The sequence below is a fragment of the Arachis hypogaea genome, chromosome 15 (genome assembly GCF_003086295.3).
Source record: "Arachis hypogaea cultivar Tifrunner chromosome 15, arahy.Tifrunner.gnm2.J5K5, whole genome shotgun sequence".
In the NCBI taxonomy this organism is placed as follows: domain Eukaryota; kingdom Viridiplantae; phylum Streptophyta; class Magnoliopsida; order Fabales; family Fabaceae; genus Arachis; species Arachis hypogaea.
Genome location: NC_092050.1, coordinates 132,174,112 through 132,188,354, shown reverse-complemented (window position 1 = coordinate 132,188,354; position 14,243 = coordinate 132,174,112).

The window sequence follows — 14,243 nt, the reverse complement described above, 5'->3', positions numbered from 1 at the left end:
CGTCAAGAACTAAAATATAGTTTGTATCGTTAAGAATAAGCCACTGTTAGAAATTTGGAACTCTATTTTATTTCACTTGTGTTAGGTTGTTACTACATAATTATTAGTTTGGAACTCTATTTTATTTCTTATAGTTTTGTCAAATTTATAATTAAATTTTTATAATTTTTTAATTTAGTTATTATACTACTTTTAATTTTATAATTAGATTTTTTTATATAAAATATATTAAAATTAACTGAATAATATTTTTTTCAAAAATATGTAATTAAAGATCTAATTATGTTCTTAATTATAAATATCTTTAATTTATAAAAAAATATTTATTTAACTATAATATTTTTTATACTAAAAAGATCTAATTACAAAACTAAAAACAATGTAAGAATTTAATAAAAAAATATAGAAATCTATTTAAAAGTTTAGTGATATTATAAGGACCATTAAACTTCAAACAACCAATAAAACTTTTAAAATTATTTCTTGATTATTGTGAATATATATTTTTTCTTCAGAGGCCTCGCCTTCTACTGCCCCGGCGAGTGAGTCATATCCTTCCTCCACCCAACGCTATCGTCCCGTATTTGAGGGGGCTGGATTCGGCAACACGGTGCCTCTTAGGTATTTCACATTCGACAATTTCTTGATTACGGCATTCGTGGAGCGATGGCGTCCTGAGACCCACACGTTCCATCTCCCGAGGGGTAAGGCCACTATCACCTTGCAAGACGTGGAGTACCACCTAGGGCTACACGCACACGAGGACCTAGTTGGGGGTGCTTCCATGACTTTGGCAGCTGGGACCACATGGAGACGTGGGAGTTGCTGGAGCGGTTACTAGGTGCCAGGCCTCCGGTGGCTCCACAGCAGGCGGCGCAGAGGAATGAGTCTTTCACGCTAAAGTTCGTATGGCTACGGGACCATATCCGCCAGATGCCCCTGACGGACGACCTAGAGACCCTCCGACAGTACGCTAGGTGCTACATCATCTTACTAGTCGGAGGCCATTTGATGACAGACAAGTCAAACAACTTGGTCCACCTGCGTTGGCTCCCACTTTTTCAGGACTTTGGGCGGTGTCGGGCGTGTCTTGGGGATCGGCCATACTGGCCTGGACGTACCAGTCACTGTGCTCGGCGGCACACCGAGGCGTCACGAACATCGCTGACTGCACCCCGCTGTTGATGTCCTGGATATACCAGAGATTTTTTCAATGGTGTCCACCAGAGCAAGGGATCTACATGTATCCTATGGCTACGAGGTAACAACTGTTTATGTCTTTATTTAGTTATCAATTTGTAACTTCTTACATCCTTCTACATAATGAACTGCTTTTATTCTTTTGATTGGTGTCAGGTTGGTTGGACTGCAGCAGTAGAGCAGAGATCAACATGAGGCCAGGGTCCTACGATGGAGAGTAGCGATCGACAGATTACAATTCGATGAGGTTAGCACCACGTTTGACACCACCACATTTTCATTTTAATCCTTTATGTTGAATTCATTTTTCGTGCTAATTATTAGTTCTATTACGGTTCTCTCAGTTTATATGGACATCGTACGACGATCCTGTTCTGCAGGCTCTGTGCCCTCCTTGGTTCATTGAGGAGGATGAGTGCGGGACATGTATGTCACTCGTCCCCCTTGTCTGCTTCAATGTTGTGCAGTTTCACCAGGTTGACCGGGTGAAGTGGCAGTTCAATGGAGAGCAGCAGGTGCCTGGCACCACAGTCAAGGTATCGCTGATGTCTTATTTATCTTTGCTTTTCTGAGTTTATAGTTAAATTATTACAATCATCACATGTGTCTCAGTCAGCCCCATCAGATTAGTTACATCTGTTTGTTTCTTCTGACAGGTTCCTAACATCCACTGACCGAGGTGATGATGTGTGGTGGCCTGACAGACATCATGATTTGTACAGCGGCTGGCGGGGATGTTTTGATCCTGGCCACAGGATCTCCATTCAGCACACGTTGGACTATAGGCCGACCTAGGAGTATTATGATTGGTGGCGTGGGGCTTGCCGTGTTAGGCACCTGTCAGGCGAGGAGGTTTTGGAGGATCCGAGGCACGTCGAATTACTTGCCGACGTACAGCCCCACTGCCAATCAGCCGAGGGACGATCTTTACCTTCTCCAGGGCGTGCCGGATCGGCGTAGGCATACGAGGGAGGTTAATATGGATACCCGGTGACCTGTTAGGAGGGACAGGGGTGCTAGAGAGCATAGACCAGGCGAGGGGATTAGGAGGGAGAAGGTCAGGCCTCGTCGGGCGCAGCAGGATGTAAAGCTCGACGAGGAGGCCGGGTACGACCGACATGAGGACCACGGAGACATCCCATAAGACAGGGAGGATTCACCTCCATCTCCACCTCCTCCAGCCCACTACCACGTCCTTCATCCGGTTCAGGAGGGCTGCAGCATCGGGCCATCTGGGACACATCACCACCTGGATGGCATGATGCAGGTCCATCCAGCAGCCATCAAGAGGAGCAGATGGTTGAGGAGATATTCTTCGACGACGCATTCCAACTTCACACTGCTGACCCGGCCTCGATGTAGTGCCTAGCCCAGTCATTCCAGACTGGCAAGGAGTAAGATGTCGGACAGTATCAGCATCCATCTGCTCCAGCGCATACCTTGGCCTGGATGCCGCAGATTGCATCTGGAGCGTCATACGGGGCGGAGGTTTGACCGGGTGCCCAGTATGCGACACCACCATTGTACGACTACAATATGTTGCTAGCCTCATCATGGCCTCAAGTGAGCCCTCCATCAGATCCACCGTCTCACCCTCAACCTCAGGTGACCCATCTTGCTTGGACTTTAAGTGACGTTGATAAGGTATCTCTTGCCCTTGGCTGACTTGAATCGAGTCATGAAGTTCGCTGCCATGTGTCTAATACAGTAAGCGTAGAACACCCTAGGAGGATGCCAACCACTATCATCGGCACTAAGTGCAGCCTTGATGGCATACGATCTATCGGAGATAACCAGCCTACCTTCTTGTGGGGTGACATGGTATTTCAGATTAGTAAGGAAGAACGACCATGACTCGGTACTCTCGGACTCCACAATGGCAAAAGCAATAGGCAGGATATTGTTGTTGCCGTCTTGTGCCACCGCAATAAGCAACACCCCACCGTATCTGCCATACAGATGCGTGTCATCGACTGAAACAAACGACTTGCAATGCTTGAAAGCCTCAACATAGGATGGAAAAGCCCAAAATACTTTATCGAACATGCTAGAGTCGCGGACTAGAAGGTGCCCGTCGTAGTACGGTACGGCACGGCCCGTAGCTCACAAATAGTTTCTGGGAAACAACTCTACAGCGCCTGAAGTAGTTTCGGCACCTTGTTGTATGACTCCTCCCAATCTCTGTAGATCTGAGCAATTTCCTTCTACTTCGCCATCCACACCTTTCTGTAGGAGGGTTTGAAGTGATAGCTCTGTCGGACCGCACCTTGCAGCACACGGATGCTGACGGAGGGGTTGGACTGTATCAACGGCAAGATGACCTTGCAGATGAGACTGCTATCCAACTGACGATGGTCCTTGAACATGGTGGGTGCTAAATAAGTGTGCGCTCTACCAACTCTTCGGACCTCCCTAATGAAATAAAACAGCTATGTTTCAGCCATGGTTCAAAACTACTTAATATATGGCAACCATAAATGAGTAAGTACGGTTCAATTAAACTTGAACTCACCAGTATCTGAGGTTCTGTCGAAAGACAACATGAAGACTCCATGGACAGCCATTTGCAGCTTGACGGCATTGCACATGGTACTTTAATCGGTCCGATTCGATCACCCGATACTCAGCACTCCTGCGAATACTGTAGTTCTTCACACCCTGTGTCACTGAATCTCGGCATTTGAATCTGTGGCCAACCTGAAATCTGCCCCACCATCTAGGTTGTAATCCTCTTCTCCCGTGTTGGAAAACGGAGTTCTCTCATGCATGGCGTCCAGATCCAATGTATGATAGTAACTTGGTACATCTGATAGCGCCGGAATTGGGTGCCGTGGGGGGGGGGGGGAGCTAAACATAGCGCACCGCTGTCTCGGCGGGCGTCTTGGGTACAAACTCCTCCTCATCAGCCCCTTTAGAAGAATCACTATCGACAACGTACTCTTCGTCGGAGTCTTCCTCACCCACCTCCATGTCCTCCACAGGAATGGTGTCATGAATGGGTGGTGGTGCGAGAGGTCGGTCGTCCTGTACATAGGTCGAGTGTACAAAACCACCACCACAAACATCTCCAACCTCGGCGGAAAGCTCCATCACTTGTTCCGCCATGATTCTCCCATGGATGTCGAACATGAGTTGCACATGTTCGTCCCCAAATTGCCGAAATAGTCAAAATCGGAAAACTCCATTATCCAACGGTGCCAGTAACATATACTCCACCATTCTGACCTCCCTCGTTTTTGTGCCACCAAAGTTGCTTAATATCAAACTCTTCAACTCAGACAACGAACTCACACGTTGAGTGCGCAATAGTATCAGATTCTCACACTCAAATTTCACCTTATTATCGCCATTTTTCATACGATAATTGGGGTAAATACACACAACTATGTATACGCTATTACTGGCCATTGTTGCCTTCTTTTTGTGAGAAAAACAAGACAGAAGAAGATATGAAATTTTTGTGAAGAATGCCAAGGATTACACATCCTTTTATAGCTGCTGGAAAATTGTCTCACTGTATCTCGTTTACACTGTAAACGAGATAATTTTACATGTATTTTGGTAATAATTTTTAAAATTATTTAATTAAGTAATTATTATATTTATTTAATTTATTAAAATAAAAAATCTCAAAAATTAAAGAATTATTAATTTAGATATAAATATAAGAAAAAAATATTATTTTTAAACTAAAATCAAATATTAAAATTAATCACTATATATATTTATATATAAATATATATATTTTTAATTTATTTTATATTTTAATATTAGTAATGAATTTTAAAAAATAATATTAATATACATATATCATAATTCATGAGATACATATACAAAATTAACAAAAAAAAAAAGAGATTTCACCAAAATTCCAATTTGAAACCATTATCTAAGCCCGAATACTTGATTGAAAAGAAAATTACTTAATCTTTTATAAAAAAGAAATACTTATACATTAAAACGAAAAGTCATGGCCCGTTTACATTTATTTCTTCTTACAAAATACACCAACTTATACATGCATATGAAATACTCAGCGTGGGTTTAGATAAATAATTTAATTAAATTTTTTTAAAAAATATTTAAAATATAAAAATTTATATTAATGGTCGTTTATAAAAAAATTATTTTATAAATAAATTACATCAATAAATTGAATAAATTTTAAATTTATATGAATATTTTAAATGTCAAAAAATGGTATAAATGTTTCAATTGCATATTAATATAAATTGAATTCAGTTGTTTTAATTTACATTTTTTTTAATATAAATTGAATTCAATTAAATTGATTTATACTTCTTTAATATCAATCGAATTTAATTGATTCAAATTAGTAGGTGTATTAATAAATCAAATTTATTAAAATTGATTTACTATGAAAGAGCGAAGACTATTCTATATAAATCGTAAAACGAAATTAATAACTTCGATTTAATAAGAGCAGCTTTCACAGACATAAATAAAAGTGATAAGAGTCGAGCCACACCCAAGATCGAATTTATTTGTTTCGATTTAATGATTTTGATGCCCATACTAAATTGAAACCACTTAATTCGATTTACTATATTTTCATATACAAACAAGTAAATCGAATACATTACAAATTTTTATAGTAATCATAAGATCTTTTAAGCCATTTATAATAATTACAAAAAATATTTATAATAAAAAATTTTAAAACTTTATAAAAATATTTAATTTGAAATTATTATAAAAATTTTCGTTATAGTAGTTAGAAAATGAATAATTATCATAAGAATTTTTAAAAATTATATCAATGAGTTAATAGTCAAATTAGTCCCTAAAAGATAAAGCATTTTGATAGCATACATGACACATAACATGTTCAATTGGATGTTGACTAAATGATTTACGAAAATCTATCAATTTAGTCACTAGGTCATATTGGGAATATGATTTTTGTAATCGAAAAAAATGACTAAATAAATTTTTATAAACATATTTGGTCAACATCTAATTAGATTTACATGTTATCAGTTAATGATTTAGGACATCAATTTTCATCAATATTTGAAGAAATTTATTAATTGAGTGATTGTATGATAAATATGATTAATTTGTAATCTTTGAAAGACCAATTTGATTGAAAAAATCTTTCAGGGATGAATTTGAATAATGTCTTATTTTCCATGTACTAGTTTGACTATTAACCCTTTTTTTTTTTTACCAAAATTAGAGAGACTCGAACGCACAATCTCTAAGTAAGTATGGAGAAACTATGTCATTTGAGTTATAACTCATTGGCAATTTGACTATTAATCCTTATAACAATATATAAATACAAAATGAATGAACGATTTAAAAATATGACAATCTTTTTAATATTGGAAGCTAATTAATTTAAAACGTGATTTAAAAATAAATATTTCTTATAATTACATAATTATGAATTTATGACACGAAAAATACTTCACAAAAAAGTAAAAAAATATTCTAATGCTTGATTTCTAAACATCAAATTATTTATTTAAATAGTTAAATTTTTATCTAATTTAATATAATAAAATAGGTTTAAACTTCCTCCTCCTCTTCTTCCTCTTCCTCCTCCTCCTCCTCCTTATTATTATTATTATTGTTGTTGTTGTTGTTATTGTTGTAAATAATTTTATAAAATTTGAAAATTTTTTAGAAGATGTTATGAGTATTATAAAAATTTGTAAATTAATTTATGTAAACCGATTCATTAACAAAATTTTTATGGTGCTAATAACATCTTTCAAAAAAAAATTTAAAAAGTATAAAATTATTTAAGTTAGTTGTACCTATTTTTAAATCGTTCACTCATTTTGTATTTATATATTATTATAATTATTAAAAATTTTTATGATAATTATTCATTTTCTAACAACTATAACTAAAATTTTAAAATTTTTTATTGTAAGCATTTTTTGTAATTATTGTAGATAGCTTAAAAGATGTTATGAATACTATCAAAATTTTTGTAATATACTCAATTTACTTGTTTGTGTATGAAAATACAGTAAATCGAATTAAGTGGTTTCGATTTAACATGGACATCAAAACCATTAAATCGAAACTAATGGATCCTAGTTCGACTCTTATTCGATTTACCTTTATAAAAGTTGCTCCTACTAAATCGAAACTATTAGCTTCGTTTTATGTAACATAAAATAGTCTTAGCTAAAATGATTTTTTTTTATTATAGTAAATCGATTCTAATGAATTTGATTTATTAGTATACCTACTCATTCGAATTAATTGAATTCGATTTACATTTAAAAAGTGTAAATCGAAAATATATAATTGAGATATCTATGTAACCTCTTTGCATTTAAGATATTAATGTAAATTTGGAATTCATTCAATTTGTTTGCGTTGATTTATTATCCTTATTTATTTTGTATTTGAATTTTTATCATAGAAGTAATTATTTTAAAGTTGCTTTAACAAATAGAAGTGATAAAATAGTTTTTGAAAAAGAAAAAGGTTAAATTTTTTTAAATTTTTTAAAAACTTTTAAACAATTTTTCAAAAAGTTAAAAATATATTTAAAAAACTGTACCAAATAATATTAATGTGATTTTTTATAAATAAAAAATTCAAAAAAATACTTTTTAAAACTTTTTAAATAGACTCTTAGTACTTTGGTGCTACAACCTCCGTTAACATTGACGGAAAAAAGTTCATAATTAATGTAATCTAAAATAGAATAAATCTCTGAAATGTGACAATATCATTTCAATCTTTTCAAGAATTATTTTATTAAAAGCTCAATTATTTAAATACCAAAATGATAGCTTACTTTCTTATTAACTTTTGGGTTGGTATGATGGGATGCTATAGAATTTTATTTATGGTAGTCTTACTTTCATGTAAGTCAAATAGTTAGAGTATAATAATAACTTATCATAAATATAAATATAAAACATTCAAATTAAAAAAGAATACAAGAATTTAATTTTTATCACAAAGGTGAAAATTCGAATTCTAAACCACTCCGAAGGCAGGAGCAAGTTTACCTACACGCAATTCACAAAAAGTTGGTATGAAAGTGGCGCAGAAAATAGACTTTGCTTCTCAGCGAAAAATAAAAATATAGTTTTTAGTTTATTTATTTTTTAGTGGCATTGAGTTGGACAAAATTATCAAAGTTTCAAAGCCACTCGTTGTAAAAATATCTCGAGCTTGTGTTGGTTGGTTATCTCCGTGGCAAATAACTAGCATTGAGTATTGACGATGAAAGTTCGAGTCCCAACCATCATTCTTTGATCTGTTGGTCCGCTTCCTTTCCTTATCCACATACCACATTACGCACAATGAACCTAACCATCAAATATAGCTATCTATAAATCACATTAGCTTTTGTCTATTAATGTATATTTTGTTTTCTTATTTAATAGGTGCATGAAATTTTTATGATTTTGTCTACGGATAAATGTTTACAGAAATGTTTCTGTTCTCTTTTTTATTAGCTCATTGTACATATTGTATAAATAGTCTATTGTCCGTCTCCCTAGCAGAACTCTTTTTATTATTCTTTTTCTTTTTCACTTTATAAGAATGATTAAAAAGAAGAATCATTTTTAAAATTTAAAAAAAAAAGTAAAGGAGGGTATTTATCTTTAATTATTAATAAAAAATTTTAAATTATTCCTAATATATTATTTTTCATATCCATTTTATACCTTTTTACAAAATTACTAATCTTATACTCTTCTCTTCGATTTAGTATTTTTTATTTTTTTCTACTTGTTATCTTTTCTCTCACTCTTATTATCACCACTACATCCTCTCCTTTGCCACAACCGGGGCTAACTCCTCCCCTTTCTTATCCTTTTCCACCTCCTTGTATTATAATTAATTGAGTTTATTAATAACCTATAATTAAATTGAAGAATTTAACTTGAATTTAAATTCTTAGAAATTATTAAAATCTTTATGAATTACAAAGTTATTTATACAAGTTGATAAAAGATCGTCACTTTTAAAAATTATACAATTTTAAAAAAGTTTTTCAATGTTTGATAAGTTAACAAAATTGGCTAAAAACATAGCATGCATATGATAACTCAACCATTTGAAAGTCATGTAAGGCAATTCAATATAAATTTTATTTTAACAATTAAGTCATCAGAAAATTTTTTCCTATATAAAAAAGTAAAATATCTATGTTATTTTTCTTAAGTAAAGTTGCGAAAAAAGTGTGTTCAATATTAAGTCTTCACCCTTTTTCTAGCTATTAGGAGTTTAATTAGAAAGCAATCATATGTATCATTGTTGTATGTTCAATCAATGAAAAATATCTTGAATGAGTGTTAGAGAGTCTCCGATATTTTCTTTAAATGTTGGTAAATTTGAGATAAAAATAAGATAGTATTATTTATAGAAAAAAACTAGATTGATGGTTAAATAATGGTTAAAAATAATAAATTTTGATAGTTCTATCATTTCTCTCATTTATATAAATATATAAATGATAGATGTTGGGCTTTGTGAGTTTCAACTTACACGCATCTACTCATATTCACCATGCCCTCTATGTTCTCATGCATCGCAACCTCCTCCTCGCCCACCACCATAACAAGTAATAACCACCTAACTGCCTTACAAGTCTCCTTCCTACAATGCATAGTACTAATATAGCTAAACTTCACAACGTGCATTCTTACCCGCCACCAAACTATATCCTAAATTTATTAAGATTCTCATCAGCCATCGCTACTACCTCCTCAAAGCCACCCAAGCATTTGAGGATCTTACATTAATGCCCAATATTAACTGGGTTTAATTTAATAGTTATATTGAGCTGAGACTTTTATATTAGCTAATTTCACATATGGCAGCAAATTACAAAAGTGAAACATAGGGAAAAAATAATTTCGCATATGGCAGCAATTTCGTTTCTCTTCTCTTCATGCTTGGTTATTAGATATCTGGCTATGTCTTACTTACGATAAAGACTCTACTTTTTTGTTGCTAGAATTTCACTACCTACAAATACATGATAATTAAGTCACTTCGTACCGAAATTTTTTTTTAAAGGAACACAAAGGCGTGATGAAACCTTCTTCATACAAAGTTCGAACATCTTACTAGATTTATTTTTTTCGAGAAAATTTTAAAAAATAAAAATAACACTTTGAAAAAAATAGATATCACTACAAAATATATTGATTTTCTAAGATCACAATAAAATTGGTTGCTAAATTCAATTTCATTCAACTACCGATTTTCGCAACTAACAAATCGGTCACTAATAGCCACCAATTTAGCAACAGATAAATTTTTCTAGAATCAAAATAAAATTGGTCACTAGAATCGGTCGCTATTTTTAACTTAGCGATCGAATTAACAACAAAGCTAAAAAGTTAGTCATTGGAGTTTGTCAATGCTTTTCTAGTAGTCTCAACTACTTCTAAGTCTCTTTTCCATTTCCTCTCCAATCTCCATGCATCCTCTCCCTATCATCAGAGGCCCACAGCATAGATGTGACCAATGAACAGTAATCACCGCCGATAAGAATAATGACCACCATTAGAAGCACCGCACAACACAACACCCTTTCTATTTGCGCCGTCATCTTTTGAGTTCGCAGCATCGTCGTTTTTTGAGTTCGCAGTGTCGTCGTCTTCTTACTTTGCATCTGTCGTCATCTTTGCAGTTTTTATCTTTTTGGTATTTATTTAAAAAATTGATTTATATTTGATTCTTTTTTATATTTTGTTGAAATATATATAATTATTTATGAAAATTAACTTTCAATAGTGGTATATGTAAAATTAGTAAAAATCTAAAATTATGAAATCAGGAATAACAATCAATTTAGTAATCGATTTTGGATTTTCAGATCAATATCAACAATGATTTAGCGATTGATTTTAAATTTTTAGATTAGGCATCAATAATCAATTTCATCGGTCACTGATTTAAAGACTGAAAAATTAGTTACCACTTAGCAAGTGATTTTTTCAGCAACCAATTTAATGATAAAAAAAATTAGTTACCATTTAATAACTGATTTTATTAGCAACCAATATCGTTTGATACTAATTTAATAACCTTAGTTAAAAATTAATTACTAACGATTAATGATTAAAATTTTAGCAACTATCAAAACCGATGACTAAAACAACCCCTAAAAGTTGAGTGACGCTCGCTATTCCGGATAGTGTATTGAAATGTTTTAATGCATCACAAGCTTAAAAGTTTTAACACTTTTACTCATTATATTAGTTAGCAAAGAGCTATATATCTTAAGTTGGGTTTAACTTCCGATTATTTTAAGATAACGAAAGATATTTATAAATTTGAAGAATTAATATTATAAATAATATTAATATTATTATAAATATTATTAATATTAGATTTAATTATTTTGTTAGTTCTTATAATTTTATTAAATTTGTAATTAAATTTTTATATTTTTTTAATTAGGTTACTATATTGTTTTTAATTTTTGTAATTAGATTTTTTTCGTATTAAAATTATTCTATTTAGCATTTATAATAATAAATGAGATTATATATATATAAAATAGCTAATATGATTATAATTAATTTCATGTATTGTCTATAAATAAATTATTAAAAAATTATAATTTTCTAACTCAGCCTAACAATCATATATAAATAGCAATTTTATTCTAGTAATACACTAAAAATATCAATAAGAATTTTTTTAGATATTAATCAAAATATTTATAAATTGAATTCTCTTATTACCCTCCTCAAGTTAAAGCATGCAAATTTCGGATGGCCAACTTGTCAAGAAAGAAAGTAACTTGTTTTGATCCAAAGGCCTTAGTAAAGATGTCTGCCAATTAAGTGTGAGTGAGAATGTAAAATAGAAGTATGATGTTCCGAATGATGACAACATGAAAAAAGTGACAATCGATTTCAATGTACTTGGTTCGTTCATAAAATACAAGACTCTTGGCAATATGAAGAGCAACTTAACTATCACAGAAAGATGTACAAATTGAGCAAGAGGGATTAAGAGATCAGTAAGAAGTTGCTTCAATAATTTTAGTTCACAGGTAGTATTGGCTGTGGAGCGGTACTCTGCTTCGCCCGAGGACCGTGACATTGTGTGCTGTTTCTTCGTCTTCCAAAACACAGAAGAGTTGCCAAGTTGAATAAACTAACCTGTGATTGATCATCATGTGAGAGGACAACTTGCCAATCAAAGTTACACCAACCTGTCAAGGTAAGGTCATTATCCCGTCGCAAGAGAGTGCCTTGACCTAATTGCCTTATGAGATAGTGAACAATGGCAGGGCAGCTCGCCATTGTGCTTCTCTGAGTTGCTGCATAAATTGAGATAGCACATGCACGCTATAAGATAGATCTTGGTGAGTAAAGCACAAGTAAATGAGGCGCCCAATCAAATGATGATAGCGACTAGGATCAAGGAGTAGTGGCCCATCTGCCAAAGTAAGTCGATGATTTTCTTCTAGAGGGGTGGAGGATGGGTGAGATCCAAGCAACCCAGTTTCCATAATAATATCCAAAGCATATTTTTGTTAGCTAAGAAAAATTCCTATAAAAGAGCAAGCAACTTTCACCCCTAAAAAATATTTGAGCTTCCCAAATATTTCATGTGAAAATAGTGATAAAGGTACTCCTTGAACTGTTGAATGACTGAAGAATGATTACTAGCTACAATGAGATCATCAACATATATGAAAACCATAAGTTGAGCACAAGGTTGATGAAAAATAAAGAAGGAATGATCCGCAGAGGACCATCAAAAACCGTACTGGAGAAGGGCAATAAGGAGTTTGAAAAACCAACACCAGGGACCTAGCACAAGCCATAAAGAGACTTGTGGAGCTTGCACACCATGTTGCTATTTTGAACAAGAAATATATGTGGTACCTTCATGTAAATCTCCTTTTCATGGTTACCATGAAGAAAAGCATTGTGAACATCCATTAGGTAGAGTTCCCAATCTTTGGCTATAATTGTAGTAAGCACAGTACAGACAATAACATCTTCGCTACCAGCATAAAGATCTTAATAAAATCTATTCCTTCAACTTGATAGTTTTCCAAAATGACCAAGCGTGCTTTGAATCATTCAAAGCTCCCATATGAATGATATTTAATGCAATAGTTCCACTTGCACCCAAGAAATTTCTTACTTGGAGTCAAGGTGGTAACGTGCTAGGTGTCATTGTCTTGAAATGCTTTAATTTCATCGGTTATGGCTACTATCCACTAAGCATCTGCTTCTAGAAAAGCATGGTGCTTAGGAGAGAAATTTGCACAAGATACATAAGTTGTTTCACTCGATATCCTCATTCAAGTAAAACTTTAAAAGGTTCTTCATCTACGTCGCGCAAGGAAGTGGCAGTGAGAGTTTGTTCATCATGAGGACTTCAACATCATATGCATTTTGCGTATCTTGATCTAAGGAGGAACCCCTTTTCATTAAATGTGGAGTTATCATTTAGGTTGGGCCTAAGAGTAATAGAATCACCATAGGTAAACCGGGTCTTGAATTGATTTGGTTTTAGCTTTTGATCATTTCTGTAATTGACCTGCAATAAATCTGTCAAACCAGGCATAAAAACTGACCCGTTGACTTGCTTGGTGGATCAATGCCACCTACGCACCCCATCAGTAGACCAGCATAAAAAAGTATCCTACAGCAAAGTCCACACACGCCACCTCCTTGCATTATCAAACACATGACCCTTCGTATTAGAAAGCAATATAAACACTTTCTTCTTTTATTAGCCAGGCAAGGTAGGACTTGAGATTTCATCCAAATTCAAAAATCATGCATGCAGACAAAGATTCGAGCTTGCAACCTTCTAGTATAAAAAAAAGTGACCATGAGTCCATGACCACTATGCCAAAAAATTTCTTACTCCATTTAGTGCTAATAATTTGATATATGTGATAAAAATACTTATTGTCACTAAGCCAACTCTTCAAGTCATACATAGTGCTATATATATATATATATATATATATATATATATATATATATATATATATATATATATATATATATATATATATATATATATATATATATATATATATATATATT